Genomic DNA, 25777 nt, shown 5'->3' on the forward strand with positions numbered 1-25777 from the left:
CCTTAGTGGTGATATCCTTGTGTGCCTCATTATAGTGAAGAGCAGAAACTTTACTGAAATAAGTCTTACCAAGGCAACTTTATTCCTGCTACTTTCTGCTCTCCAGTTCCCATGATCAGTGTATTATTAAAATAGTGAATCAGCATGATGCCTCATCATAGGATAGTGAGGTGTCGACATCACTGCAAACTAAAGTGTGGCACAGAAATAGGTGGCAGTTGTGATCTAAGACATGATGGTGAAGGTGTATTGCTGTCCCTATTGGGTGAAAACAAATTACTTTTAAAGTTCAAGTTTTCCTGGAATAGAGAAAAAAATTGGTAAGATCAATGGTTTCTTTTCAGATGTATAAGACAGTATTGATTTGTTCCAGCAAGAATACCACATTTGGTGCAAGGTCTGCAATTAAAGTCACCACCAGATTAGGCTTAAAATAATCCATCATCATTCTCCATGGCTCATTTATCTTCTGTAATCAGCAAACTGGAGAATTAAATGTCAATGTGATAAAAATAATCACATCTAAATCTTTTAAGCCTTTAATGATTACACTAATCTCTACTATTCCCTCGGGAATGTGATATCACTTTTTCATTTATTATTTGGTAAAGGGGAAATCTAGGGACTTATAGGGTTTTCCAATCTTTACTGTACTTTACTCACCTTTATTCTGCACTTTATTCACCTATGCAACTGATGTGATGATACTGATTTTGCCACTTTCTGAGGAGATACATACATCCAGTTCTGGATTTTTTATTATATATGTATCCATATTAAATCAACAACAGAATGAGGCTCAGAGGTATATTATTATAGGACAGGCTGTTTATTCTTTACAATGATTGATTATAGCATTAGAGTCTTCCTAGTTATAAGAGATTGGTTAAAATTTAGGGGAACAGCTTAAGTGTCCTTTATGATTTTCAGAGGCGTTTACAGGAAATAACCTATAAGCTAGATTAGATTTGTTTACATGGCCTAAATGGTTTTGTCTGCTCAGGGAATTTTCAAGTCTGGTCTCCAGTTTGTATTTAATTTTAAATATATACGTATGCATGTATGTGTATATATCAGCCATGTAATCAGAAACTGAGAAAATGGTCATAGGAGTCTTCGGCGAAAATGATTCACAGTATGTATCTGTAATGTTATAGCAAGGACTTTCCTCAAGAATACCTGGTCACCCTTTCAAGGCCTATGAATATGTAAAGGCACTCAGGCCTTAGAATCAGGTGAACAGCCATGAATTTCAAGCATTAGGACTTATGACACATGTCTTTTCCCCCAAGTTGAAAATTATATAGGACCTTAATGTACTGAACATCTACTGTAATCCTAGGGGTCCCAGTGGGACAAGGTCATTATTCCATCAGTTTTTGCCCTTTTGATAATCAAACATGCCGCTCTAAGCATTGTGTTACTTAATAGGCGAATACTGATAAAGAAACTATGGAAGTATGTAGAGGTGAGCTTAATTTTTTTTTCTAGATGGAAAATTTGTAAAGACATTTGTAAAAGTGAAGCAATATTCATATCTCAAAATATAAAACAGGAAATCTTATAGCTGAATAAAAATAATGTTAGAATGTGGTAAAATGTATATAAATCATCAAACATGGGTAAATTACACATATGTTTGGTGATAATCCTTGTAATGGGTGGAATAGGGGATCTATTTTATGGGCATGTAGTTAGGTGTTGTGATCTTCATTAATGACATGACTAGAATGGATTGCTAGTGTTCTTGTTTCTTTGCATCAGTAGCTTCTAATTCAAAATCCTAGATGATTGTTTCTAACTGGCCAAGGCTAGGTTAAAGCTCTTGCCCATGCTGCAAATGGTCCATGTGCATGTATGTGTGGCAAGGGAACACAGAGGGGACTTGAAAATCAAAGCATCTTGCTTTTGGTTATGACAGGTGGTGACCTCTCTTTTCTATAATAAATGTCTAGAATGTAAGTTGAGTGAAGGCAGTGGCTTTGCCTATCTTGTCCTCACTGCGCATCCAGTCCAATGCTCACAAAGTTAGCACTCATATATTTGTTAAATTAATTAATTTGCAAATGAACAATGGCAATTGCATAAATATATTAAGGATTTTCAGATGCTGGACAGCCAGAAAAATGACAACTGCTACATGGTGTTTTCACTGTTGTTGTTTTTCCTACATTAAGCAATCTTCTTTTGTATTTATCTATACTCCCAGCCCAAAAACCTCTCTCTTTCCCACTCTGCCCTAGCTCAGCAGACAAAAAAAAATGTGGGCTGGATATTTGGGCATCATAAATTCATAAAGACTTCTTGCTCTAGAGATTACAGTGGGTATAAAGCTTCTCCTCATATGATTTTTTAAAAATAGAAATAAATATGATCTTTTACAATTTTTAAATAGAAAGTTCTCCTCCTAGAAAACACTCCTAGCCCTCATTGAGTAAGTGTAAATAACAATAAAATAGCATCTTAATATATAGCATCCATACTAATTTGCTACATTTATTTTTTAATTAATTATAAATAATTTAATTAAATATTAATTCTTTATATACTATCAATTGCATGAAATTGTCTCAAAGTTTTATTATGTTTAAACAGTTAAATCTTTTTTATGTATTTTTCTTATTTATTCTCTGTTTTGTAGTAAAAAGAGAATATACAAACTATTTAAATAACTTAAAATAGAGAACAGATATTTAAAATATTACAGAGGATTTTAAATAAATAGTGTCAGAATCCAGTTGAGAACTTTGAGATACCGTGTGATAAATATTCAATGACTGAGTTGTGTATTACTCAGTTTTTAGCACTGTCACTACTAACGTACGCAATTCAACTTTGCAAATCAGCCCTATACTTCACTCAGCTGATAGGGGCTACCCACTACACCTACATAAGTTAGGGAGAGTAAAGAACAGAGCACACACTTTACATCATCTTGATTCTACTGAATCACTAAGAAGGAGGGTAGATGGCAGAAGCAAGCTGAAAACAATTGGATTTCATTAGAAAACTATAGTAACACCAAATGTTAATTAAGAGTTAATATCATTCCATTAAGACAAGACACGTTCTTGTTTCCATTATCTCCTCCCTACAGAAATGCAGTAAGATCTATGTCATTCCTTGATAAGATAAATAGCTGATGAGGAAATACTAATCTGAGTCTCAGTTTCTGGAAGTAGAAATAGAGGGTCAGGAAGAAGAAAGTTCAGTTGAGATTAATGAGTTCTCTCCTAATTCCTGTGCAAATGTTGTTGTTTTTCCCTGTAGCTCTGATGTCATTCTTTGCAAAGACTTTTAGCAATAAGCAAAATATAAAATCAGTCTTTTCTACTTTAACACTTTATTTTTAAGAAAATAGAATATGAAATTGTTCCTAAACTATTACAATGATAACAGGTAGCATTTATTTATTTACTATGAGTGTTTACCGTGCTAAGTTCTTTGAAAGGATTTTCTCACCTAACCTTCACAATAATACTGAGGTAGATATTATTACTTTCCCTGTTTTGCATATATAAAAGCTGAAAATCATAGAGTTGAAATAATGCCTAATACTACACAACTAATAATTGATAAATCTAAGTTTCAAATATAGTAATTCTGGCTCTAAAACTATTTCTATTTGGAGATCTAACTTTTGAAAGCATAATATAAAACTATATCTTAATTATGACATTGTAATTATGTCTAGAAATCATTGAACCTCACCATGAGTGGGAAAATATGCTAAATGCTTTCTATGGATTTCCTCATTTAATTCTTAAACAAAGCTGTGGACATTATTGTCACCATTTTATAGATGAAGTAACTGAATGAAGACTTTGAGAGGTTAATGACCCAACACAAACAAATGAAATTAGCTTGATTTGTTACATCCATTACATTAGTTGAGGCCCCTGTTAAGGAAGAAGAGAAGCTCCATGCCTAGGGCGGGTACGGAAAAGGGAGTGGGAAGGTAAGTCTGACCAATGCAGAGAGGAAGGCAAGAGGCAGGTGCAAGTGACAGATACATTGTCTACATTACAATTTTGGCTCACTCAAGCCTGTACCTTGTCATGTCAAATAACTGTAGCCTCCTCCTTTTGAAAGTAAGATTACTAGCCTATACTCTATTCTATGAGTTACTGATCTTTGATGTCCAAACACTTTTATTTCTTGTTTGTTGTATTATGTTTTAAAGAAAATGCACAGTGGCATTTAACTAAGCTGTGTTAAGGGGATTTCAGAGTTCACGTGCAGTTCCTCATTTTCTCTCAATGCTAATGGAATAACCTTTATTTTTCAAGGTAACATTTATGAATGGTACACCTCTGAAAGGTACTTCAGATGATTCAAATGGCACATATCATCTTTGGCACTACTTTCGCAGCATGTGTTCAGTCAATAAATAAGATAATGTATCTAGTAAGATAAGATGAATTTTCACTTCAGAATAATCACAAACATTTGTAAAGGATTTGGGTACTCATGATAACCCCATGACACGTGTAGTATTATTATTACACTTCTATAAATGAGGAAGTTAAATCTGGACGAACTTACCCAGTATTATGAAAACAATAAGTGGCAAAGCAAGGGCTTGAACCCTTTTCTTATAAAATGCCATGCCTCATGCATAGCATGATGCAGTTAACTTCAGAGAGCAGAGATTGGGCTCGAATAAATAACTACTGAACTCCCTATCACAGGATGTGTCCAAATTACAGGCAGACAAACTCCTTTCCACATGTAGGGGACCACAGCTATAGATGGACTAGTTTCTAAAGTGCCACTTAACTCTGAGAGGCTGAGTTAGATTAAATATAATGTCCTTGTGAATCATGACTATCTCAGTCCCAGCTGCATATTCCGTGTCTTTGTTGCTCAGGTTATTACATTGAGATTGCAAACTCGACGTAATGTAGTGGATCTTCACGTAAAAGAGTGGCTTAAATTTTGCCATTATGCTTTAGAGTTTTTTTTTTGTGTGTGTGTGAGGAAGATCTGCCCTGAGCTAACATCTGCCAATCCTTCTCTTTTTCCTGAGGAAGACTGGCCCTGGGCTAACATCCGTGCCCATTTTCCTCTACTTTATATGGGACGCTGCCACAGCATGGCTTGACAAGCAGCGCGTCCGTGTGCGCCTGGGATCCGAACTGGCGAACCCCGGGCCACCACAGCGGAGCGCACACACTTAACCACTTGCGCCACCGGCGGGCCCCTGCTTTAGAGTTTTTCATGCACTTTTGCATACGTGACTTCATTTCATTTTTACCACAACACTGTCTGTAGAGAACACAGCTGTTTTAATTTGTGTATAATAAATTTGAAAAGTAAGTCCCTGCAAGGAGCAAAGTGGCTTGGCCAGATTTCCATAATTAGTAATTCGTAGAATTGGGCTAGACTTTAGTCCTTTTTCCTATGTTTTCTGCCTTTGAGATTTGTAACTGACACAATCTCCTTCCCTGTCCCCTTAATTTTTCCAGGAATGGAAGAGAAATGTCTTTAAAAACTACATTTCTCTTCAAATGTCCAGGGCCTATTAAGTGTCACTTTGTTATCTGTAATTTTATGCTTGCTCTAAACCAGGAAAACGCAAACATTAACCAGGCAACGAACTGTTTTATCTCTGATGCCAAATAGTCTATGTTCTATTTGCCTCCTTTTAAATTTGCTGCTCCAGTGCTTTGTGGAGAGACCTGGTCTTAATCTGTAAGAGCAGGCTGCCAGCAGCTAGTTGGAAAACAATTTGCCTTAGCCTTTGCACAGTGTTTTATATTTGAAAAGTATTGACATAACACTTATACCCTTTGATAACTCAACTGCACTGACAAGAGAAGTTAACCAAGGAAAGAAAGGACAGCCAAGAATGTTGCAGGCACTGCTATCTAATCAGGTGTTGCTACAGAACAAGCTAGAAGCTTTGCAGAAAGGAAGCCACCATGAAGAATCAGCATGCGTGGGGTTGCGGGACATCTGTAGCTCTGTGGCCTTTGTGGCCTTTATAGCCTTTATATGTTGTCAGTATTCTCCCACATACACTGTGATACGTTCCTTGGGGTTAAAAAGACATAAGGGCTGTAGACAGAAGCAAAGCTAATTCTACATTATTGAAACTTCTTTTTCTTTCATAGGAGAGAATCTGTTTACTTTATTGTTTTGAGAAAGAACAATAAGCACACATGAACACAACCTGATTCCTCACCTCCTAATTGCACACATAAGCTTCTAATCCTCTTAGTTCTAGAGTTTTAATATACCTATATGCAAGCATCAACGCTGTGGTACAATGCCATTCTAACTTAATGAGGAGCAAAGAATCTCTTTTTTTACGCAAATGAAATTGCCATCGAGCACTCGAAGTTGTAATTTAGCAGATGCCTGGAAACTGCAGGTTGTTAATAAAGGTGAACATATGGGCAGTTGCCTCCAGGGATGTAAAGCTTCGGATGCTGGGGGAGCCTTGAAAGCAGAACGAGTGCTGTGCACAGTGGAGGGCCCCGAGCTGTCCCACCCTGCATGCATGTTGAGTCATGTTTCTCTGAGGCTGTTGTGTTTCCTGTAGTTTAATATTTTGTCAACATCTGACCTTATGGAGGGGACAGCAGCAGAACCTGAGATAAATGAAAAGACTAAACATCAGTAGAGCTAAATTGAAGTACATGTCATTTTAGACACTTTAAACAACGAGAACCAGAAAGCCCAACTCAAACAGGGCTGAAAAATTAGGAAATACATTATTTCACAAAATTAGAAGTTCAGAGGTAGAGCAGGATCCAGAAGCAGGCCAGACAGTGGGATCGTTCTGCTCTCTGCTCTGCCTGCCTTAGCATCAGCTTTCTCGGAGGCTGCGCCACCCCTCCCCAAGATAGTTAGACTATGATCTGTGTGGCAATCAGCAAATCAGATAAACTGAAAAAAATTGTCATCCTCACTGGAGAGTAAAACATTGTTTAGCTGTGGACAACTAAATTTGCAACAGAGGAACATAAAGAAAAAAAAGAACAATCAGTTGTCTAGACTTTAGTGTGGCCTTGCAGGTGGGAGAATTTCAGAGGGCATTGATTCTGTGCAAGCATATTCCTTATAGTTTATTATTAAAATTTGAAATAACCCAGCAAAATAGATATTATTAACCCAGATTATATAGATGAGACAGTTGGGGCTCAAATGGAATTAATAACTGGTCACAGATATAATATCTACATGACAAACTTTTCCAAATTCATTAGTTCAACATTACAAAGAAGAGAAAAATACTCTTGTCTTTAGCAAAGATTCATTTCATTAGTGCGACCAGAGTTGGCTGTATTGGGATATAAGAGTTAGGAGGAGGAAACAGCTCCTTATTAATGGGGCAAAATCAAGGAGGGACAATTTGAGCCAGGAATTACAGGACAGGTGGGATGAGGACAGGCAGAACTGGGAAGAAGGGCAGCTGAAAGTACAGATTAGCTTGATCAAAACAAGTGGGAAAGAAGAGGTCAGGTTTGGGAAATGGAAAGCAATCTGGTCTGTTAAACTGCAGGATAACTACAGTGAGCCAGACATTTCTTACACACTGCTTCACTTTCTCTTCACGCGTTCCTTGTTTTGCAATGACTGCAGCAACTAGCTCCAAGCATTTTTGACCAGCATAGGCCAGCTTCTTGTAAGGGTAACTCAAGTGTGCCTGCTTTGGCTGCCTACTGTGAGCCTCTTTCTTTCTACGCTGAGGCTTCTCAGAGATATGGAAGTCAGATAACTGAAGAATCCCTCGCAGTCAGACACTTAGACATCTGGAAGAGTTAACAAGTAGAGCAATCCTTACCCAATAAAACACTAAAGATGTTGCCTAAATGCTTATCCCTTCTATTCCTCCAGTTGGTGTGTTTTAGCTACATGCCATAAAGTCTCTCAGAAGTCCCGTATCACACGGTCAGAGTCTCCCACTCCAATCTAATCTGCTTTCACCCTATCCCAGGATTTACATATCCCTCTCCCACCAATCCTTTGAGACGTAATGATCTCGAAGTATTTTAGAAAAAATGAACAAGTAAAAGCAAAACAAATAGTGGTGTCATTTAGAGAACAGAAATAAGCTAGAGGAATACCAGATATTGAAGAGAAAATAACAAGTTTGTTTACAATTACTAAATTTGAAAAGTGAATGGGTTATTCACATAAAGCTGTTAATACAAATGCAGATTTGCATTCATAGTGGAATTTAATAGAAAAAAATGTGTGACAGTGTCACAAAAAATGATAGTTGAAGGGACCTAATCATCAGTGGAAGACTATAGAGAGAGAAGGCCCAACACAGAATCTGAATAAGAGAAGCAATCATTAGAGTATGGAGAAGATCTAGATCTGCATAAAAGTTGTTTTCAAGAGGGAGAGGATAACCAACAGGTATAAACATTGAAGAAAGTCAAAGAAGGAAGTATTGTGAAAGATCTTCCATTCGAAGACTAGAATGATTTTAATGGTTTGAGACTGCAATTTCATTAAAGTGACATGAAAATAAGTCATATTACAAAATTTTGAAGAGTAAGAAAATGGCAAGAAAGTAAAATTATATAAATTCTGGTCTTTGGAAAGGTTTTCACTGAATGTACAGAAATGTGGCACACCAAGGGATAGCAGTTTTGAGAATTTGGAAAATATATGCTTGGCATGCAAGGGAAAGGATCTAAAATAGAGGAAGAAATCAAAAGTAGAAGAAACAGACCTGGTTAACATTAGACCACGTTCCTAGAAGAACTGGATGATGAGTAGCTCTCAACATAGAAATGGGAAAGGGGTTCACCTTGAAAATTAGATGATATACAACTTTCTCTGAGGTAAGAGGGCAAGAAGAAAGAATGGGTAAATGTTAAAAAGAAAGATTTTAGGTAAAAAAAAAAGAAGATGAAGAAGACAAAATCATGTTTGGTCACACTGATATTTAAAGTACATTTTAAAAAAATAATTGAATAATTAATTCAACAATACAAAAGTCTATTTAGATTCTCTTAGACTTAGGAAACCCCCTGTCTTCATAAAATATATATCAATTTTGATGCAAGCAAAAATAAATGGTGATTTTTGGAAAAGTATTTGAAAACTATTCCGAATACTAACTTGTTTCTCAACTAAATAAAACACATTTGAAATATAAAGAATGTTTTAAAAATTGTGATAACAGAAAAAGAAAGCATTAATTTAACTCGAAGAAGAAAATCTCTTCCCTAGACTCTTCTCTGCCTTTAATTCCCCCATCCTCCAGTCTCTCTCCATTCATTGGCAAGTTTCTATGGACATGAAGAAAACAATCCATTTTGCTGACTTGGCTAGGTCTACCCTTTCACTGCTTGATACATAGTCATATGCATCTCAAACTTTGAAGTCAGTTGAGACCCCAGTTTCTCTTCTCTGATTTTCAACCAAACACTAGGACCTCTGGGTATTTATCCAAAGAAAACAAAAACAAAAAGATATATGCACCCCCACGTTTATTCAGCTTTATTTACAACAGCCAAGACATGGAAACAACCTAAGTGTCCATCGATGGATAAATGGATAAAGAAAATGTGACACACACACACACACACATATATATATATATATATAAAATGGAATTTTATTTAGCCATTAAAAAAGAATGAAATTTTGCCATTTGCAACAACATGGATGAACTTTGGACCTTGAGGACATTATGCTAAGTGAAGTAAGTCAGATAGAGAAAGACAAATACCATATGATGTCACTCATATGCAGAATCTAAAAAACAAACCAAGCTCATAGATAAAGAGAACAGATTGGTGGTTGCCAGAGGTGGTAGGGGGGAGTGGGCAAAATGGATGAAGGGGGTGAAAAGGTACAAACTTCCAGTTATAAAATAAATAAGTCATGGGGAAGTAATGTACAGCATGGTGACTATAGTTAATAATACTGTATTGCATATTTGAAAGTTGCTAAGAGAGTAGATCTTAAAAGTTCTCATCACAAGAATAAAAATTTGTAACTGTATGGTGACAGATGTTAACTAGACATTGTGATGATCATTTTGAAATATATACAAATATTGAATCATTATGTTGTACACTTGAAACTAATATAATGTCATATGTCAATTATATCTCAATTAAAAAAAAAAAACACTAGGACCAATAGATTCTACAATGGTCCTTGGATGTTTTTCTATTCCTGCCTTTACAATTCAGGGTAATTTGCTTATTTACTCTCATCTAGATTATTATATCCTCCTAAAAGATCAATTTACTATAAGACTTCCTTTCTAATCCATAAAATGTCAGTAGTAGTTGAATACTCCAAAACAGATGATCTTAAATCAAAATTCTTCAAAGGGATCCCTCTGTTGCATAACAAATTAAACAGGTAATCTCCATCCTAGTTTTTAAATAAAGTCCTTTGTAAAGTAGCCCCACTAACTTCCAAATCTTGTCTTACATTTCTTTCAGATTTTTATTTTACAAAGCTGGCAAACAGTATGACCAGCTGTTATTTGGAAATATCCCACAGTTTTCAACAGTTCCTTTTCAGCTCAAGTAATCATCTTTTCCTGGAGTGCCTTTTCTCACTCTTACCCTTAATTATTTCCTGTAACAAGTGCAGCCATTTCCCAATCTCTTAAAATCCTTTTCAATTGCTTTCACACTGATACAATTTTTCAAACTAGTAGCAAGAACTTCACCTTTGGATTAAAGAGATTTACTTTTTCTTTAAACATATAAAGGACATCATATTGGAACCTGTAACAATGATTACTTTATGCCTTGTGTTGAAATTATACATCAACATATAAAAGAGTGAATGGTCCTTAAATATACACTTAGATAGCTACGTCCTTGAGAGAAGTACTAGGTCTGTCCCTTGTTTTTTCCCTAACACAGTGTCTTTTGCACATTTAAGAATTCAATAAACATTTTGTAAATTGGGCCATATTTTACTAAAGCAGAATACACATGTACACTATCATTGAGGAGAACTTTACATTCTCAGTTAAATGACAAGATTTAGAGGTTCTTCTATGCTATTATTTTTTTTACTTAATTTAACTTTATTTTACGTTGTTTTAAACTAGTGTAAGCGGGACCATCTCAGGCAATGAGAAAATTGTTTTCCTTAAATGTATCACAAATTTAAAATTTGTTCAATCCAATTTGTTGATTAAATTCTTTGCATCTGGACTATATTTATTGAGTTGCACAATAATAATCATATCATAAGCTAAATTATTTAATTTTTTATTAGTGTAGCCTTCAGAAGAAAAGTGCACAAATGAATTATCACAAAGTGACTAAAATTATGAACCCACTTCTCAGTTAAACAAATCAAACGAGTATCTCGGAGGACTTCCCCCTGTGCTGTCCCAATCGCCAGACTCGCTCTCTTTTCCCAAGGAAACCATTATTCTGACTTCTTTCAAAATAAAAATTCTGTCTGTTTTTGCATTTTACATAAGTAGAATCATACAATATTATACTATTTTGTGTTTGCCTCTTTTGCTCAATATCATATTTGTGAGATTCATTTGTGTTTTTTTTTTATTTTTCATAGCTGCAGTGTACTCATTCCATGAATATATCTCAATTTATTTTATAGCTGATAGAAATCTGGATGATTTCCAATGTGAAGCTCTTACAAATAAAACTGCCAAGAACATTCTCGCATATGTGTTGGGTGGCAGGTATGCATGCACTTTTGTGGTATTGGTATATCTGGGAGTGAAAAGCTTCACTAATATAGAAGCTATGACTCTACAGTAGGTATTTGTATTGAATTTAGTTTGTTCTCCCAAGCTATTGATAGAAAATGAAGTTTTATAACTTTGTTTTTCAAGTGAATTTTAATGGCTCTTTGTGAATTTTTAAAATGTGGATTTTCAAACATAAATTAAGTAACACAAATATTCATTTTTTTTTATTATTTGAGGACTCAACTACTAGGAATTTTTTGCCTTTTCCACAGTGTTATCTTGGTAATACCTACAATTGCTTAATTTTCATTATAGCATTATCACTCAATGTCTTCTAAATTCAGAATTAATGCCATATAAATGGTAGGTAGGCATTACCATGTAAACAAAATTCTAGTGGGTTAATGACATGCCAAAACAAATTTATGATTGATAAAATGAACAGTAATCACACATATATAATTTGTTTTATTTTTCAAACATCCAAACAATGGTATAAATTAATAGTTTAATGTTAATCACTGTGACAGAACTGAAACTAATTACCTGAAAAATAGTGAAGTAAATATTGAGAATATGAATGGCAGAGAAAATTCTCATAAACAGTGACTCATCTATTTATCACGCTAACCACTTAGTGCAATGGCTCTCAACATTCAGTGCATAAAAATCCCCAGGGAGCTGGTTAAAAATACAGATTCCCCAGTTTCACACTTACCGATTCCAGTTCCGCAGGCCTGATGTTGGTATCAGAAGATACTGATACAGGCAATGAGTACAAAATCCACTAGGGTTAAGCTTGTTCTGGGTAAATCTGTAAATAAAAAGAGTCTATTACCACCATCCATGTGGTTCCCATTTCTCTCTTGCTCATTATTTCTGCACACTTATTCACAGTGCTCGCAATGACCAGGCCCACACTGAGCAAGGTGTGTGGCAAGGAATTTTCTCCTAATCAAGAATGACCATTGGAACTTACCTCTAATGAAACATCTTGCAGAAACTTCTGCAAAATTGTATTCATTATTGTAAAAAGTTTTGCTAAAAATACAGTACACTAAATTGTTAATAACTGATAAATTTTTTGTTATTTTATTATCTTCCCAGGGCCATTTCTATGTTACCAAAAGATGAAACTTTAATAATTAATAATGTAATATAAGGTCTCCTAGAAGCTTGTCAGAATTGTGAATAGAGGAAGAAGTGGTAAATGATGAGGTTCTTATATTTTCTTGTGTGTGTGAGTGTGTGTACTACTTTGATATGTCCTATAGAAGTAGAAAGTTTGGCTCTGTACAACGCTGAAACACTAAGACCCTGTAATTATAGGGAGCCGGGCTTGGAGTTGGTCTCTAATAAATATTCTTTGAATAATTGAGGGGAAAACCAAGTTGAGAAATGAGAGTTAATGGGCTATATGAGAGGAATCAGAGAAGGCAGGTTTGAGGATACCAAAGAATAAGAGACAAGGAATGGAATGAAGTCCCTGAGAGAACAGAACACTCTGGAGGCCACAGAGCTACATTTGCAAGCTAGAGAAGCAAGTTTACACAAAAGGTATCTCTTTCTCTCTATGAAGTCATAAGCAGAGTTATCTACTAATGTTGAACAAGTGTGAATAGAGTCTGAGAATTGTGATAAATGATTGAATAGTTGCCATGAGGAATGAAAAAGTTTTCTTTTGCTTTTATTTTTTTGCTTGTTTCTTTAGTTGGTTTTGTTTTGTTTGTTCTTTGTTTATATCAGGGACAATTAGAATGCCTGGTGACTTTAATCCAGTTAAGTGGGTAAATGCATAGTGGCACCAATCTGTGGGTCTGTGATTGTCTATAGTTGTGCTCTGCAGCCTAAAAATAGAATAGATATTGTAGATGGAAGTATCGCTCTCTGGTGTTAGGTTAGAGAACTGCTGAGATAGAAGGAAAGGGCAGCAAAGGGGAATAAAGTTTATGATGAACACATGAGTAAAGGATAAAGCGAAAGAGGTAAAAACAGGGATAGTTTGCTGGTGAGAGAGACAACGTGAATTGACTTTGAGGGCAGTATGCTAAGTGAGATAAGTCAGACAGAGAAAGACAAACACTATGTGATATCACTTATATGTAGACTCTAAAAAAAGCTGAACTCATAGAAACAGAGAGTAGAATGGTGGTTACCAGGGGCTGAAGGGTGGGGGAAAAGAGGAGATGTTGGTCAAAGAGTACACACTTGCAGATAGAAGATGAATAAATTATGGGATCCAATGCACAGCATTGTGATTTTAGTTGACAATACTGTATTATATACTTGAAAATTGCTAAGAGACTAGATATTAAATGTTTTCACCACAAAAAAGAAATGATAATTATATGACATGGTGAAGGTATTAGCTAACACTACAGTGATAATCCTATTGCAATATATAAATATATCAAATCAACATGTTGTACATCTTAAACTTACACTATGTTATATGTCAATTGCATCTCAATAAAAAATACTGATAATGTCAACTTGCTTTTGAAGTGAGATAGAGAAGATAGAGAACAGAAAATGTTGGAGGTTGTGGGTGGAGATGTGAGTATTGTTAAATTTTCATATTAAAGTTGTTCTAGTTGTCATGATTGGAATGGGGTGGTCAAGTCAAGTGCATTGCGCTGGAGTGATTTAGAGGTCAGGAGAGAGCATACTGGCTAGGAGGAAAGAGAATGGTATTGCTGAATAACACGAGTCACAATGGGAGAATGGATTTAATGATAATGAAAGAATGATGAAAAAGAAGTGGCATTGGAAGAGAAAGATAATATGAACCTCCATCTTTTTTATCAACCAAGAGGTTTCTACTCACGACATTTTACAAGGAATTATATCATTACAGAATAAACAATTTTGTATATTTTACAGAATATACAGATTGACAACAGAGATTGATAAAACATTTTATGAAAAATTTAGAACGAGGTAACAGCCCTGCCCTCTCTCTCACACCCTTGCTGCCAACACATAGAAATGCTAGATTAAATATACAAAAACATATGCACCTGGCTCTTAAGAAAGAAATATCCTCAGGAGCCAAATGAGAAAGTAACTCATAACCAAGAATATGCAAGCTGAATCGCTGTTAGTTCTAATCTGATTGGCCTGGGGATAAAAATCCTAGTATCTTGGAAATGCAGAGGATGGAAAGGCAGCGATCCTGATTAAAAAAAAGCAAACACAAAAAGCTCCAAAATAATATTTTGGGACAATCATAGAAATTTCAACAAAGGCAGGATATTAAAGGAATTTTTGTAAATTAATTTAAAATATCACAAAATATCGGCAATTTTTGGAGAAAGCGTGTATAAGACTGTCCATTGTAATATTCTTTCTGTTTTCATCCCTTTAATAACTTCCAAAATAAAAATTGTTAACAAAAGCAGAAAAATAAAATAAAGTACAATGTTATTAACAATTAGCTATTTTTAGGTAAGCTTTTATTTGTGGATAATTAGCTGGAAAATGTGATTTAAAGGAAAGAAACTTGGGTTACAACAGAAAATTAATTCAGTAAACATTATCTCTTTTTAACAAGGTAGTTGCCTTTTAGGTGTTTTATTAAATAATTGTTAATATTTTACATATATAAAATGTAGAGTACTGGAAAAATAATATTAAAATAATGGGACTTTTTATGCAACTATATGTTTATAACAAGCAATATATTTTGCTTGATTTCAAGGCAAACCTTAAAACATTTTCAACATTTCACTTAAATTAATTTCCTGCAAAAATAATCAATTGTTATTTCTTTCGCATAATTTCTTTTTTCTTTTTTTTTGCTGTGGAAGACCAGCCCTGAGCTAACATCTATTGCCAATCCTCCTCCTTTTTCTCCCCAAAGCCCCAGTAGATAGTTGTATGTCATAGTTGCACATCCTGCTAGTTGCTGTATGTGGGATGCGGCCTCAGCATGGCTAGACAAGCAGTGCATTGGTGCACGCCCGGAATCCGAACCCCGGGCTGCCAGTAGTGGAGTGCGCACACTTAACCGCTAAGCCACGGGGTCGGCCCCTTTCACATAATTTCTTAACCCTGCTACTGTATATGGACTCTTCACCCAAATTATTTAAACTGACCTTTTATTTTGGGATCACCAAATTATTTAAATTTCATATTTCAAAGTTATCCTTTCCTCATACCTCCATGTCTAGTAGTGCAATATTGACACATTTTGCTATGTTGATGATATTTCTTCTTCTATGCTTTTTACCACTTAGGATGTAACCTACTGTAATCCATACCATATGCTTTCATGCAGTGTCTTTTCTCAAAGTAACTGCTATGGAATTCCTGTATTCAGCAGTTGTTCAATGAATGATTTTTCTTCAGAAAGGTTTTATTTTTACAGTAATAGGTCTACTTCTTATCTTTATTTATTAAACGTTTATTCAAATACTAATTTTATGATACATAGAAATAAATAAATCCAATTAAATTTCTAATATCTTTATAATCCCGTAATTTAAATGGGGAAAAAATGACAACTCAATTTCCTTCATCCATCATATGTTAAATTGAACTAATCAGTAGAGAAAATATATTTATGCCTGAATAAGACTTAAGTATATGATTTTAGTTTTTACTATCTTACAATATGACAAAAAAACAAATTTGTAAAAATGAAAATTACATTAAGTTTATTCCCATACACTCCTAAACTAATGTCATACATTTTGTCAGGGAATTAATTGAATTGATTAGATCAGTGAAGACTATAGACCAGTGCTAGTAATAGATCTTCTGAAATGATGGAAATGTTCTATAACTGTACTATCCAGTATTGATTGGCTATTGAGTACCTAAAATGTGGCCAGTCTGACTGAAAACTGATCTTTCAATTTCATTTAATTTTAATTAACTTAAATATATATTTAAATAGGCATATGTAGCTAATGGCTGCCATATTGTATAGTTCAGCATAGACAATGAAGATTCTGGACACAATAAATGGTCTTTATTTATTGATACAAACTTTCCTAAAAAAAATACTTATGTGAGCCAGCCCTGGTGGCCTAGTGGTTAAGTTCTGCGTGCTCCACCTCAGCAGCCCAGGTTCAGTTCTCAGGCACAGACCTACACCACTCATCAGTAGGTGGCCACGCTGTGGCAACAGCTCACATACAAAAAGAAGAAGATTGGCAATGGATATTAGCTCAGGGTGAATCTTTCTCATCAAAAAAAAAAATACTTATGCATACACAATACTTGTGAAAATTTCTTAATTTCTAGGTAAGAATGGTATATGTCTTAGATCAATAATAATAATAATAAGAGCTCAGGCCGGCCCAGTGGCATAGCAGTTAAGTTCATGCATTCTGCCCAGGGTTCACTGGTTTGGATCCTGGATGCAGACCTACTCACCACTCATCAAGCCATGCTGAGGTGGCATCCCACATAGAAAAACTAGAACGACTTACAACTAGGATATATAACTATGTACTGGGGTTTTGGGGAGAAAAAAGAAAAAGAGGAAGATTGGCTACAGATGTGAGCTCAGGGCCAATCTTCCTCAAAAAAAAATAAAGAAAGAAAGCCTACTCTACGCCTACTCTAACAATTGGTAATGTTTGTGTATTACAGTTCAATGTTCCCAGTCGGGAACATTTGAATACTACCATATTGACTGGATATTTGATTATATTAAGAAATAATAAATAATAATAATAGCAAACACATATTCACTTACTTTATGCCATGCACTAATAAACCAACTCATTTAATGTTTACAACAACTTTTGATGCTGGTACTAGTATTATCCTTATTTTAAAAATGAGTAGATTGGGACACTGGGCACCTATGGTTGATCACACAGCAATTAAATAGCAGAGACATGATTTGAACTGTAGGGGAGGAAGAAATTTTCCTCTACCCTTCTAGGTTCTTCTGGCTGGTTGAAGAATTAAATTGACATAAGACAGAATAAAAGTTTAATAATATGTATACATGGGAGAATCCCAGGAAAACTGAGTAACTTGCCAAAAAGGCCTAAGCCACCATTTTAAATACCATCTTCAGCTAAAGACAAAAGAGAATGTTGGGGATAGTGGTTTGGGACTTCAAAGGGAAGGAAAGCAATTCAAGTGGAGATGAAAAAGCAAACGTTTGGTAAATAAATGTTTGCAACGTCTTGCAAAGACAATGGGACATCGAGAGGACTTTGATCAAACGGGCCTTGCTAAGTTCCTCTGTGTCTACCACACCTAGGTGGCATTATACTATAGTTATCCATGATGATTGCTCCTTCCTGGAAAAGGCCTTCTGTTGTAAATTCTTTCAGGCAGTTAGGGAGAAGGCCAAAGTTTCGTCCTGGGTCTTTTATTCTTAAAAATAATCAAGCCAAAGAGACACATTTTGAGGAAGCAAATTTTGCTCCCCTGTAGAACCAAGATGATCTGGCTCAAGAATTTTTAAATTGTCTCTAGGTAGAAATACTGCTTCCCAATCTAGTTATTGTCGCTTATAAAATACATAGAAACAAACGTACAATTATTTGATATATCGTGTGCCTATTCTTTGAGATGAACTGAAATCACTTCGGGAAGGTTTATTTTCAAAAGGACAGACTGAGAGTGTTCTATGTCCCATCTCTCCAGAGGTCTCATTGAAATGGCAGTAATATACATATAGACACACACATTTACACATACACATCCAGGCACATATAAATGTGTGTATATTCTCATGCATATATAATGAAACCATAATAATATTTGAAAATAGGGAAGCCTGAGATCAGCAAATCCAAAACTTTAAGGAATAGTTGGATTAATGGAATGTAATAACAGAGGCAACCACAATCTGATATAAATTCTTTCCAGCAAGCCCTACAAGATGCTTCAAGGTCAGAGTCAACACATTGAAGAGCAGCTGTGCATCATCTATTAGATAAGATAAATCACCAGAGAACTGAGCACAAAAAAACTTGAGTTACTCAGCCTATTCCCTCTTTCAACTGCCCATGTCAGGGCTCCGAGAATTATTTTCTAGAGGATATGAGTAATCTATTGAAGATTCCTATTATAGGTATTTAGGAAAAAGGGAGAAATGGATAAAATGAAGGAAGAAAATGCAGCTCTAACCAGGAACGAAAACCTCAAATATCTCTGCTGCCAAAGTAAAAGCATTCCTTACTTTGGCAACAGCAAGAGGAAAAAACCTGCCTGTGTGTATCCTACCTAAATGCCTGAAAGGGAATCTAATTACTTAACATCATCTGTTCACTTAGACCAATCTGCAGTCACCCGTCTAATTCAAGGAAAAGGCCTGTTGAGAAATCAATTGTAGTCTTTTATAGACAAAACACTACCAGCAACTTCTATTAATCAATATAGTTACTTGATTACTAAAAAAAGAGAAAGAGAAGGATTAATATGAACAAAGAACTAACTACAAAGAACTAACTCCTAGAGATAAGAAAGATAAATTAACTTTTAATTCATTCATGTTACTGATGTCAGAGATATTTAAGAGCACAATGAATCCATAAAATAAGCACAGACTCCTAAGAAAAAATAGCAGAGAACAAACACTGCAAGACATTAATATATATAATTGCTAAACTAAAATAATAAAGTGGTCACAGATGAGAAACAAGCTGGTGATACAAGTTAACATTAAAAATCTCTACCAGAACATAGAGTGTAAGGATATAAATAGAAAATATAAGAAAAAAGCTAATATTCATGAAGTCCACCATTGTCATTGAATCTATCATCTGCCTAAGGGTAGTTTCAGCAAATTCAGGGGAGAATTTAAGAGAAGAAAGTTCTCAAAGCTGAAAAAAAGACTGAATTGAGAAGGCCCACGTAGACCAAGCAGGATAAATGATCAGAGCATCACACTTAGATAAAATGCTATGCGATTTTAATTCCAACCATTAAGAGAAAACTGAACATTTTTAATGAGAAAAACAAAATTTCCTAAAAGAATAAAATTCAAATTAGCACCAGACTTCTATTCAGCAGAACTGAATGCTAATTCTGACAGAAAATTACATTAAAATTAGAATTTCTTGCATGGCCAATCTTTCTGTAAAGTTTGAGAGCAAAATAAAAATATGTGTAGATCTGTATGAATTTTATATTACTCAGAAAACAATTTTTTAAAAAACTGGAAAAGGAATCCAAGAATTTTGAGAATGTAGGATAAAATACTAGGAGCTACTGAGTATGTTTTAGAATTGGTGTTGATAGCTGGATCCTGATGCTGGAAAGATTCTTCTTCAGTGAAAAATATTTACGTAATTATAATATTTCATTCTATTTATTGATTCTCAATTTTATCATCAACCTAAAAACAAAACACAGGCTAAAAATTATATTTTCTAGCAAATAATAAAAATACTATATGTCAATTATACCTCAATAAATCTGTTTAAAAATATTATAAATAACTAAAAATATGTAAGACAAATACAATTAACATACACTAAAGGAGACAGTGGGGGAGGATATGAAAGGAAGAGTAAGTCTATTATTGCATCTTTTTCAAAAAGAGAAGAACAAAAACTGTTTTCATTGATAATAAATAAATTTAGAAATAAGTATATTTAAAGTTAAAACAATGTCTAGCTACATAAATAAAAACAAAATTAACAATAGATATTTTAGGTAGTGTCTCTGAGTAAGGAAGGGAGACAAAACAACTTTCGATTTTACTTTCTTTGCTGTTGAATATTTTAACATGTGCCTGTGTTACTCTTATAATTATAATATCAATTATTTATTGACATTCTAAAATATATTATGTAATTCCCATTTTAAAATGGCTTTGGCATGCTGTATTTTTCTATTCACAGAATTAAATTTTAGCCTAATTTAGAACCAAATCAGTGTACGTGTTCAGCGCCTATGAGAGTTTTGTGCCCTACTCAAGGAGTTCTCAATATACAGATATCATATTTAATTAAGCAAATGTTCATTAAGAACTTAATCATTACTTATTTTCTTGATCTGGATGTATTAAAATATCCTCTACAGCAAAAGTTTGCAAACTTTTTCTGTAGGAGCCACAGAGTAAATGCTTTAGGCTTTGTGGGCCATTAAGGTCTTTGTTGCAACTACTCAACTCTGTTGTTGTAGCTTGAGAACAGCCTAGACAATAACTAACCAATAAGTGTGCCTGAGTTCCAATAAAACTTTGTTTACAAAAACAAGTGGCAAGCCAGATTTGGCACACAGGCCTTATTTTGTCCACACCTGTTCTAAAGTAATCCAAACTTATCTGCTTTTCTTAGTGCCTATTTCCTTGTTACCTACTAGCACAATTTTGCCCCATTATAATATACACGTCAATATTAAATTGCTGGGGATGTCTCTGCTTCATGCTGAGCACATACTGCTCTCCCAGTTTTTTCTCATCAGTTAATTTAATAGATTTATAAGTGGTTTCATAATTCAGGTCCTTAACACTAATTAGAAACAGGAAATTCTCCAACACTAACCCTTGAGAGAATGCAATCCACACTTTCTTTCATTTTTGCCTATCTGAAAATATACTTATGGTCAATTCTAATTTCCTGCTGCTTGTAACTAAATCAGGAAGCTAAATGCATTGTGAAGTATTAAAAAAAAAAAAAAAAGCTTGCTATACTAAGATAAAAATGATGTGCATTGCAATTCAATTGGGTCACTGACAGAATGACCTTAATTTCTATTCAGAATGCTCTGGTACACTTTCAGATGTAGATGAGAGATAATGGGCCTACAACGAATATTGCCTGCCAGCTTGATAAAACTGACAAGACAAAGAGATGAGGAAGTTCCACATCCTTTTGTTTCCATGTGTAGTCCTTGCGGTGTTTTGTATTAGAGTATTCTTGCTGCTTTGTTGGCAAAGCCAGGTTAAGATATTTATGGGAAGATTGTGATATGCTTAGAAGGGTACAACTGACAGCAATATGAGACACACACAATGGAGCTGGAAATCTTTTCTAAACAGTAATTTTTGCTGATGTCAGGATAACAAAAAAAATCCAGTCATTTGAAATCCACTGATGTTTAGCTTTGATGATGCCAACAGGGAAGGCACATTATATTGTGGACTCTTCCTATATTTCTCAGCACTAAAAAGGTTGTGTGCATAGTTTTAGGCTGTAATGTTGCATGGTTCTGCCCTCTAAAGTTTAGAAAAAAGGTCTGTCTTCGGGTGCTGGAAACTTCAGCCTTCACAGAAAAGAGTCTGAATTCACAGTAAGCAGGATTCGAGTGGAAAGGTCTTGTATTACATTGTGCTCATTCTTGTATCTGCATCCAAACCTAGGCTGCTGACTGGACTGTCACTCCTCTCTATTTACTGAATCCTAGCAATTTGTCATCTTCTCCCCTGGTTACATGCTTCACTCCCAGTGCTGGAAGCTCCTCACTATGGATTTACCTCCCAAGTGTAAAACATGTTTTTCTTTTTGTTCTTCTAGAAAGTTTTAACTAAGCAGGCGTGAAGACAGTGGATCCTAAAAATATACTCAATATTTATGAGTGTACTTTCTCCCCGAGTACTCCTTCCATCTACAGCCCAACATCTGTCTTCTTTTACTAACAGGGTAAAACATTTCTCTTGGAGATTTGTAAGTACTGCAACTCAGAGTGTGGCTGACTGCAACACAATCCTTTCTCATAAACCTTTAAACTGGAGAATGGGCGACTTCTCAAGGAGCAAGTACAGACTATTACCGTTTAATCTCCTCTAACATAAAGACTTATATTTTTTAATTTGGGGAGGAAAAAATTGCCCAGAGCCAACAGCTACAGGCTATCCCTCTTTCCCACCTCTGAAGCAAGCTCTAGACTATCTCACCCTGTAAAACCTCATATTATTTTCTACACATGAGGGTCTGTGGAACATCATGGGCAAATGGCCAAATAATTCTACTTGTCCAATTTGGGGCTCTTAGCCACTCTGAACTCAAATCACGTGTTGTAGCCCATTTTCCAGATGCTAAACTGGCTCTAGAGGCACCTGGTTGGAATTTGTTGACCATCCTATCCCTACCTGCTGAATACTGATTGGGAATTGTTGGGAAAATATAACTAAAAACCAAATCTCCTGCCAACCCAGAAAACCTCTCCAAAACAGAAGAGAAAGAAAATAGTTCTATTATTGAATAAACATTAAACCAGAATGTAATGTACATCATAGGCAACCACTGAAGAGTTCGCAAACACAGAAAGAAATCTTACCCGTTTAACCAAACAGATACAAACATTTACAGACATATTCTTAAGATATGACAGCACCATTTGTCATATATAGTTCATCTTAAATTCACCTGGCAATTGGGTTGGCCATTTGTGTTTGCTAATTGCCTTTATCCAAAGGAATAATAAAACTTCTCACTCATATCTCCATGAAGGTAGGTAGAATTTGGAGCCAGATAACCTAAGTTGAACTATCATGGAGATGGGGAGATAGGGGTGCTATCATCCTTGATAATTACATTTTCCAGAGATGGCTCCCAGGTCCTTAAAAAAGACATACCTCGATTGTAAAGCTGATAAAAGGCTTTCATTTAGCTTTTTAAAATATTTATATATATCTCAACGGGGCAGAGAAAGAATTCACAATTACATGTATTCTAAAGTAAATGCTCTAAGAAAAGGGAGATAGGGAATCTCTTTCCCTTTCTACACTGGGAAAATTTCCGTTTTTTGTTTTGTTTTTTTCTTATTTAGATTTGTATTTACTGGTACAGAGTCCATCTTGAGAAGGTGCCCTAGCATCACACATGTCCAGCCTCCTGTATCTGCCCTAGCTCCTGCTCATTGTGGCACTGCGAGATATGCACCTGTTTTCTTCCAATCCTTGAATAAATTCACGTACGTTGAGAATCCAGGCAGCCCTTCTAAAAAGCAGTTAGATCCAAAATTATTTATGACTTACTAACTACATGCGTCTTCTCCTCAAAGTTGCCTAAAACCTTGAAAACTCAGTTTAGAAGCTTTCGAGTCTCCTAACCTCATCTTTCTATGGTTCCCCAGTAAAGAAAATTTCACTAAGTTGCTGATATGCACTTTGAAGACTCATAGAAATCTGTTAGTCGCTAATTTAAGGGCAGTAGTTTAAAGAACAGCTAAGAAATTCATGAGACATTAAACAAAAGAAAAAGAATTTCAGTATTACTACCTGAACTCATGTAAAAAATTGTATGAAGCAGTTAGTCCACAATGAAGTTATTAATGCTGGGAACCACTGGACTTTAAAATAGCAAATCAATCAATTGATCAATCAATGCATATGTACCTCCCTATAGACGTACATAAATAGATAACAAATACAAGGAAAAGGATAGCGGTATTGTAATACTGAAGATGATACCATACTTGTTTAGTAATTTATAGATTAAGCAGCAAAAATTACTAAGAATTTTGGTCATACGAGTAAGAAAATTTATGTTTTATTAAATATATCAAACTGTCTCTAAGAAACAGAGTTTACTTTCCTGTATATGTAGAATATTTATATAAAATTGACTGACTTCAAAAATCAAAAGTAATGCAAGCAACAAGAATTAATAACAAAGTATAAACAAATAAAAGATATATCTTTTAGAAGCAAAAAATCTGTCTAATGTCTAGCTTAATGAGTAAATCCAAACATTAATTACAGAATTTTTAAAAATAAACAATGAGAACAAAACGTCAAAATGTATAGAATTTTTTCCAAAACTGTACTCTCAGAGAAAAATATACAATATTTAATAATTTTTGTTATTAAACAAGAAACTATGATAATACATTAAGATTCAAATTAAAAGTATAAATCCTAATGTAAACTGCAGTCTTCAAGGATATAATAATAAGAACAAAACCTGCTTACAGCTTACAGACTTTCCCCAAAATTGTCTTCAGAGAAAAATGCAGTCTTTAATCATTTTTATTATTAAACAAAAATAATAATAACCATAACTAAATTTGAACTTAGTTTTAATATTTATAATTTAAAAAAGTAATGGAAGTAGAATTGAGCAATGTTAAATGATATATAGATATAGATATAATTTTTTAATAAAAAAGGAATAAAGGTAGTATCATTGAATTTAAGAATTTATGATTTTATGTAATGTATATGTTTTTTTCAGCAAGCTTAATCCAAAAAACAAAGTTAAGAACAAAATATACACATTAAAATGACTAAATACTTTAACTATGAATATAAACAATTTAAAATGTAAAAAAAACATGCAATATTCATTATCTTGGAAACTAATTTGGAAAATGTAAAAATTATAATTTTAGGCACTTATATTATTATATATATATTCTTAACTTTCCCCCCAAAAGTGTTAAAAAAGAACAGAAAAATAAATATGGAAAAAAATTAAGACATTTAAAGATGAGCATCTTTCCATACACTAACTTTAGCACTGATAAAACTCCATGAAGCAAGATTTCCAAATTTAGTTACCAGTCCATAGAGTTTCCTAAGAAAATAAAGTAAAAACAAAACAAAATAGACCATAATCCTCTCAGAGATTGAATAGATGATTATTGCTCAACTACTGCTACATAATGACAATCACAATTCTCAGACCTCCGGAATTGTGACAATAGGAACTGCATTGATAAAGTGTTGTGGACCCAGAAATGAAGAGTCTTCTAGAGGACAGGCCTAGGCCCAAATAGATTTTTTGATCAATGAACATTCCACTGCCAGAAAAATGATTCTTACTGTTTCTAACCAGCATACAGCATACTTAGCAAATAATATGGGACAGTCGTCATTAGGAGGTTTTCCATTTTTATAAACAGGAAATTGTATATGTACTCTATTTTTGACCATATATTTTATTTGGAATTTTGGGATTGTCATCCTTCAAAAACAGAAACCAGTTTAAGAGGCAAAGTGTTTATTTGGGGTCAAAGAATTGCAATTTGGGGAGCACAGATTCAGGTAGAAACCCAAATAGTGTCCCACTAAGGAGTAAAAATCAGGGGCTTTTAAAGACAAAGAAGGGAGGTTTGTATTATGAAGAATTTTGATTGGAGTTGGAGGCTGAGAATTAGTCTGGACTAAACATTGATTGACTATTGATTCTATCTTCAGAGAGTCCACAGTCATCAGTCTTTGTGATCAGGATGTCCATTCCCCTGCTGACT

At 34.5% G+C, this 25777-nt stretch overlaps 1 long non-coding RNA gene across 1 annotated transcript in view; it reads right to left on the reverse strand.

Annotated features, from left to right (window-relative positions):
• LOC131405648 (uncharacterized) overlaps nucleotides 1-25777 on the reverse strand; it is a 94126-nt gene that overhangs the window by 44025 nt on the left and 24324 nt on the right. Inside the window, exon 2 of the long non-coding RNA XR_009219989.1 lies at nucleotides 12381-12476. This is a non-coding gene — a long non-coding RNA (uncharacterized LOC131405648). The remainder of the gene's footprint in view (nucleotides 1-12380; nucleotides 12477-25777) is intronic.

The sequence above is a fragment of the Diceros bicornis genome, chromosome 5, assembly GCF_020826845.1.
Source record: "Diceros bicornis minor isolate mBicDic1 chromosome 5, mDicBic1.mat.cur, whole genome shotgun sequence".
NCBI classification, from domain to species: Eukaryota; Metazoa; Chordata; class Mammalia; order Perissodactyla; family Rhinocerotidae; genus Diceros; species Diceros bicornis.